A 7,067-nucleotide genomic window follows, 5' to 3' on the forward strand; every position below is an offset into this window, starting at 1 on the left:
TCGGATTGAACCAAAATAAAATGAGATGATTTCGTCAATCGATCAACTACAATCCAGATAGCATCTTTCTTTCTCGGAGACAAGGGTAAACCCAAAACAAAATCCATTGTCACTCGATCCCATTTTCACTCCGGAACCATAATCAGTTGTAACAAACCAAATGGCACCTGATGTTCAGCTTTAACTTGCTGACATATCAAACATTTCGAAACAAAGTTAGATATATCTCTTTTCATTCCGGACCACCAACAATGCTGTTTTAGATCATTATACATTTTCGTACTACCCGGGTGAACATATAACCAACTACTGTGACCTTCATTCAAAATCATTTAAATTATGTAACAGCCCATTTTTAGGGCTAATCGGAATAGTGGTTTTGGGGCCACCAAATTTGACGAGTAGGTTTGTAAATATAATATTTAATATTTACGAGTTAATTGTAAGTTTAAAAAAGGTTTTTGATATTGTAATTTTTGTTTTATAAGCGCTTTATTAAGTTCAAGTGGTATGACCTTAAGGTCAAGTGGGTTTAGAAAATAAGGTATCGAGACCTCGTTTCTATAAATCAAGTCGTAAATATTTTTATAAATATTTACAGAGTGGCAATAAGATGGTATTAAAGTTTCGTTAAAAATTTTATTGTTTCAATAGTTAATTAAGCAAAAAGGACTAAATCGCGCAAAGCGTAAAAGTTGTGTTCTATAAGTTACAGATATTAAATGGCTATGAAATTAAATAGTGGGAGTCCTTAAGTGGTAATTATTCTATAATTTTTGATAGTGGAATTCCATGGCTTGGTATAATGGAAATTATTAATGTATATTAAGGTTAAATGTGGTATTTGGTAATTATAATAAAATAAAATAAAACAAAAGCCAAATTACATGCTTTCATCTTCATCATTAGCCGAATGTGAGAAAAAAATAATTTTCTTAAAGCTTTGAAGGTTCGGCCATGGTTGTTCATGCATGTAATTCCATTTCGTCTCGGTTTTTAATAATTTTTACATTTTTGAGATCGTTGCTTTGTGTTCTAGCTAGCCTGTACCTCCGATTTCAAAATTGTTATGATTCCATTGTTGAATGTTTGAGTATCTTGATCATTAATGACAGAAATAAATCTTTGATGTTAGATTAATGAGTTTTATAAAGTGATTTTTGACAAAAATGTCAATTAGGTATTAAATTGAGAAAATGTGAAATGCTGTGGTTAAAAGTGTGAAGTAAATGAAAATATGGGCTATTATGAAGTTTTATTAAATTCGGCTAGGCTTGGGTTTGGCCAAAATTGAATGAATTTCAATTTACGAGCTTAGGGACTAAATTGTAAAAGTGTAAAACTTTAGGGGTAAAATAGTAATTTTATCAAAATATGAAATTGAGTTAAAATGGATAGAATATGAATTTTAATAGTTGAATTTGATTGATTAGATCAAGTTAAGCCTCGAACGAGTCTATATCGAGGGAAAAACAAAGTTTCGGACTAGTCGATCCATTTCAATGTTTTGACGATTGAGGTAAGTTCGTATGCATTAAGTGTTATTATATTTGAATATTTAATGCATTGAAATTGTACAAATGATATATTCATGACTATTACTATGTTGAATAACACATCGAATATTTATATGTGGCACTTAACTGCGAAGTATCGGGGATGGCACTTAGTGTGTGATACATCCAAAATGGCATTTAGTGTGCGAAGTAATGAGGATGGCACTTAGTGTATGAAACATCCATAATAGCACTTAGTGTGTGAGGTATCGGGTATGGCATCTAGTGTGCGAGACATTGAATATTCAATGGGTAAATGAAAGATATGATTGAGTACGAGAATTGGTACGAGATGGTACATGTATGTATGAAAATTGGTACGAGATGGTACAGGTATGTATGGAAATTCAATTGAGTATTGAATCCATGATAATTGTGAGTTCATGGTCATTTTGGAAATGAATATGTAATAATAATGTGATTAATGGTTTGATAATATATTATGTTATATTACTTGAATGGTGATTGAATAGTAAACTTGGTTGATGATTATGTGTTAGACTTTTGAGTCAAAATGAGTTGTGATATGCTCCAATTTACTCATTTAAATTGTGGCTCAACGGATATGAGAAAAATGTAGAGATTAGCAAATTCTTATATTTGAATTGCTATTGAAAGCATGGAAAAGAATGAGTTTTTGGATGATTTAAGGATATTTAGCCATATGCTTGATATGTGAATTGACATAAGTAATGTAAACTTATAAAGCTTTATAAGTGAAGGGGATCCATCAGAAATCATGATGGTGGACTCAACCCCAGTGAGTGGAGTTTCTTAGAAAGACAAGTTTTTTGGAGGGAAAGGTTCTGAATCTTGTGATGGTGTCACTAATGCGGATCTTGAAATTAAAGATGGTGATATTCTCCGATCCTCCATCAATGGAATCCCTACCATTGGTTTCTCAGAAAGGTTAAGAAAGGTTTTGATTAAGGATATGAAAACTACCGTTTTCGTCAAAATTTTTTGGATGCAACATTGGTTACGGAGTTTTGCACAATTGCATTTCAAGCCTTTAGAGACCCTCTCAACCTTTTCACCTGATGGATGTCGAGAATGGTTATTACCTTGTTCAATTCTAGAACAAGAAAAATCATGACTTGGCTCTGACTCAAGGCCCTTGGATAATGTTTAGACACTATCTCACTGTTCAGTCATGGACGGTTGATTTTGACCCGTTGAGACCCTTTCCTAACGTGGTAATGGCCTGGATCTACTTCTCGGGTTTGTCGAGATTTTTGTATAAAAAAGGGATATTAGAGGAGATCGAAAACTTAGTTGGACAAGTGGTTAAATTAGATTTCAAAACCGATAGTGGATCAATGAGATAGTTTGCAAGAATGGCTGTGTCGATAGATTTGGGAAAACCCACTTACTTCGCAAGTTTTGATGAATGGAAAGGTGTAACAAGTGGAGTTTAAAGCCCTACCTACGGTATGTTTTTCTTGTGGCAAATATGGCTATCTAAAAATTTCATGTTCTTCTTCTTTGACAGATCAAATCATACACGATGGTAAGGATGACTCCCTTAAAGTGATGAACAATAAAGTTGATTCGGCAGTGACGGGAGACGCCTTCGGTCAATGGATGGTCGTCGAGCGTAAATCGAGGCACTACCAGAATGAAAAATAGAATCATCAGTCGAAATTTTTGGAAGAAAATTTGGCCTGCTCCATATTTGTGGCGTTAAATTTACTGGATAAGCAATTGTTGGATTTAGGGGCTAAAAAATTAGGGTTTTAGGAGATTGGATTTAAGCAAGGAGATTTTATTAAGAAAATAAAAGAAAACAAACTTGGGTCAAGTTCTGGGTTGTCGGTTGAAAAGTAACTGTTGGATCCGCTGAACAGGCTAGTAGACTAGCACAGTCGGGTGTTGAGTAGGAATTGTTGGACTTGGACCACGACCTGGTATAGGACAGGTTTGTTTTGGGAAAGATATTGGGTCAAAATCAAATGGAGTCCAATTAATTCCTACAAAGAATATAGAAAATTTAGGGAGCATGGAGTACACTATCCAGATGGGTCCCGAAATTATTTTTCAAAATAAAAATTATCTCTACACTTTAATCCCACGTTCGAAGGTTCTCTTGAATTGGTAGTGCATGTAAATCCTAAGTTTCTAAACTCCAATCGGCATTCAGCTGTAATTTTCAAAGAACATTCGGAGCACAATTCGAAGGCAACAGTGGTAAATGAAGGATCAGGGGGCCTTTAATAATTTAAATGTTCTGTCTAGAGGACATGGGTTAGATAACAAAAAAAGGAGTGGGCGTAATGCAAGAATGTTAAATAAAACAATTTGTGGACGTAGGGGACGTTTTAAAATTGTCAGAAGTTCGCGGGTCTCGCTTCTTGACACGATGTATTCTATGGCAAAGCTTATAAGTGAACAAGTAGAAACTTTTACTGATAAGGCCGCTGCTAATGAAGGGAAGTTAAAGACTATTACTCTTTGATTGGTTAGTCCTCGTACCTTTAATTTATTTATTTATTTATGAATTTTACTATTTTTTCTTGGAATTATCAAGGTTATGCTAACTCAAAACTCATTCAGGTTTTTCATGAATATAATCGGGATCATAAACTGAATTTGAGTTACTTTATTGAAACGAGGGTTAGTGGAGGGAAAGTTGATTCGGTTATCGCAAAACTTGGTTTTCATTGTTCCCATCGTGTGGAGGAATTTGGGTTTTTTGGTAGTATCTGGATTGGTTGGAAGGAGTCCGTTTGTGTGGAGATCCTAAAAAATCATTGTCAATTTGTGTTAGTCAGAGTTTCTGGTACCTTTTTTAGAAGCCCTTTTTGGTAACCTTTGTGTATGGCAGCCTTAATTGCAATAAAATGAGACATTTATGGGAGAATTTGCATAATACTATTCCAGTTGATGGGTCTCCGTGGATGGCGATTGGTTATTTTAATGCTATTCTATCAACCACTAAGAAGAGATGATGACAGACTATAGGGAAAATATGCCTCTTATTTGGTGAGTTTATGGAATCAACTCAGTTGTAAGATTTGGGTCTTCAAGGTTCACAATTCACTTGGCAGAGAGAGGGGATCATGAAGCGTTTGGATAGGACTATTTGAAATAATGCTTGGTGTTGAAAGTTTTTGAACTCTATGGTGACACACCTATTGTAACCTAAATCTGATCATAGACCTTTAAGTGATGCCTGAATTTCATTCCTCAAGAAAGCATTCATTCAGGTTCTTAGATTGAACACTCAAGGTTTTCAGATTTCGTTAAAGAGAATTGGAGAGTTTCTACCAACATGTCAATAGCGCATTCCGAGTTTACTGATCAGGTTAAAAGATGGAATAAAGATGTGTATGGTCATATTTTTACCTGTAAGAAGCTTCTGACGAGGAAACTTCAAAGCATTGAGATTGAGCGTGATAGAAGAAACTCGGACTATCTTAATCAAGTTGAAATGGAAGTTAGAGGGGAATTGGAAAATGTGTTGCATCATGAAGTGTTACTTTGGCATCAGAAGGTTCGTTGTGACTGGTTAGTTTTAGGGGACTGCAACACTAAATTTTTCCACATGTGCACTTTGAGGAGAAGGAATCAGAATAAAATTACCGCTTTAAAGAATGATTTGGGTGAGTGGATTATGGTTGAGGAGCAATTGAAGCTTGAAGCGGTCAATTTTTATAAGACTTTGTATGGCGAACACCCCAGTTCGATGAAAGTTTACCCCCGAATGCTTTTTTGTGCCTTACTGACGAGGATTTTAATCTCCTTAATAATCCAGTTTCTAATGAGAAAATTAAAGCTGCTTTGTTTGACATAGCACCTTTAAAGGCTATAAGAAGTGATGGTTATCACACCTTTTTTTATCAGTCAATGGGATCATGTAGGGTATCTTTGCTGGTGGTAGTATTGATTTGAAGTTGAATAACTCGTTTATTGTTCTTATCCCTAAAATTTAAAATCTAGAAGGTTTCACTCATTTTCAGCCAATCAATTTATGTTCTGTTCTCTATAAATTAGTTATGAAGATCATTGTTAATCGGTTTAAAGTGGTCTTTTTAAAAATTATAGCTCATGAGCATACTGACTTTTTAGCAAGACGGAAAATCACTAACAACATTGTTGTTGCACAAGAAGTTATTCACTCTATGAGGAGCATGCAGAAAAACAGGAGATGGATGACCATCAAGATTGATCTAAAGAAAGCTTACGATCGAATGCGTTGGGATTTCATTGACGTGTCATTTCAAGCTGCATATATTCTTAATTTTTTATGTAATCTTATTATGTCTGCAATTTCTAGTTCTATTATGCGGTTTTGTTGAATGGGGTTCCAACTCCGAAATTTTGGCCAGCTAGAAGCATTCGACAGGGTTGCCTTTTATATTGTTATTTGTTTATTTTTTGCATGGAATGGTTGGCTCAAAGTATACGTATTACCATTGATGCTGGCAATTGGAATCCTATTCGTCTGGCTCGTAATGGTCCACTGTTTTCCCATCTTTTTTCGTAGGTGATTTCATCCTTTTTGGTCATGCTGATGGGCATCAAGCTCAGGTTATCAAAGGCATTCTCGCTAAAAATGTAATTATTCGGGTCATAGGATTAATATGAGGAAGACAAATTTTTTTCTCCAAAGTTGTTGATGGCATGTTAGGGAGGCATATTAGTAGTTTTTTGGTTTCTAGGAAGTGAGAAATTTGGGGTTTTATCTAGGTCTGCCCTTTTTCCATGAGGTCACCAACAGCACGCTATGTTTCGTGGTTGATAAGGTGTGTAACAAGCTGTCTAGTTGAGATGCCAAACAGCTTTCCTTGGCAGGTAGGGTGACTTTAGCTCAATCGATTCTTCTTTTGATCCTAAGTTATTTTATGTAGACAATAATGGTTTCTAAAGGCTTATATGATGACATCAAGTGCATTGTATGGAAATTTGTCTGGGGATTTAATAATGGTAATGCTAAGTTAGCCTTAGTAAGTTGAGATTCGGTGTGCCAATCGAAAGCTCATGGGGGGTCTTGTTCTAAGACACTTAAAGGATCACAACTCTTTTTTCATGATGAATGTGGGTTTTAACATTGTTTTTAATGTCAATGCCTTATGGGTTCAGGTCCTTCAGAAAAAGTACGGCATTGCTAGTGGTTTGCCTATAAATTTATCAAGAGGGCGTTGTTCCTTTTTATAGAGATTCATTGCTAAGGTATGGCCCTTTATCCATAAAAACCTTGTTTGGTCTGTAGGAGATGGTAATACTATTAAATGCTAGCGTGACCCTTAGATTCCAAATTGTGGTCCCTTATTTTCTCAAATTCCATGCTCTTCTAACCTTAATATGGGTTATCCTCTTAGTAGTATGATTGCAGGTGATGGTTCATGGAATTTGGATCTTCTCAAGTTATGGGTTTCAGAAGAGGTTATTAACAAAATTATTGGAGTTTCATCGCCTCATCCTTCTCTGGGTCCGGATAAAATAGTATAGGGTGCCACATCAACTGGCTCATTTTTCTCTCAAAAGTGCTTATGGAAAGATTCATAGTGG

Source organism: Gossypium hirsutum, chromosome A11 (assembly GCF_007990345.1).
Source record: "Gossypium hirsutum isolate 1008001.06 chromosome A11, Gossypium_hirsutum_v2.1, whole genome shotgun sequence".
NCBI lineage: Eukaryota > Viridiplantae > Streptophyta > Magnoliopsida > Malvales > Malvaceae > Gossypium > Gossypium hirsutum.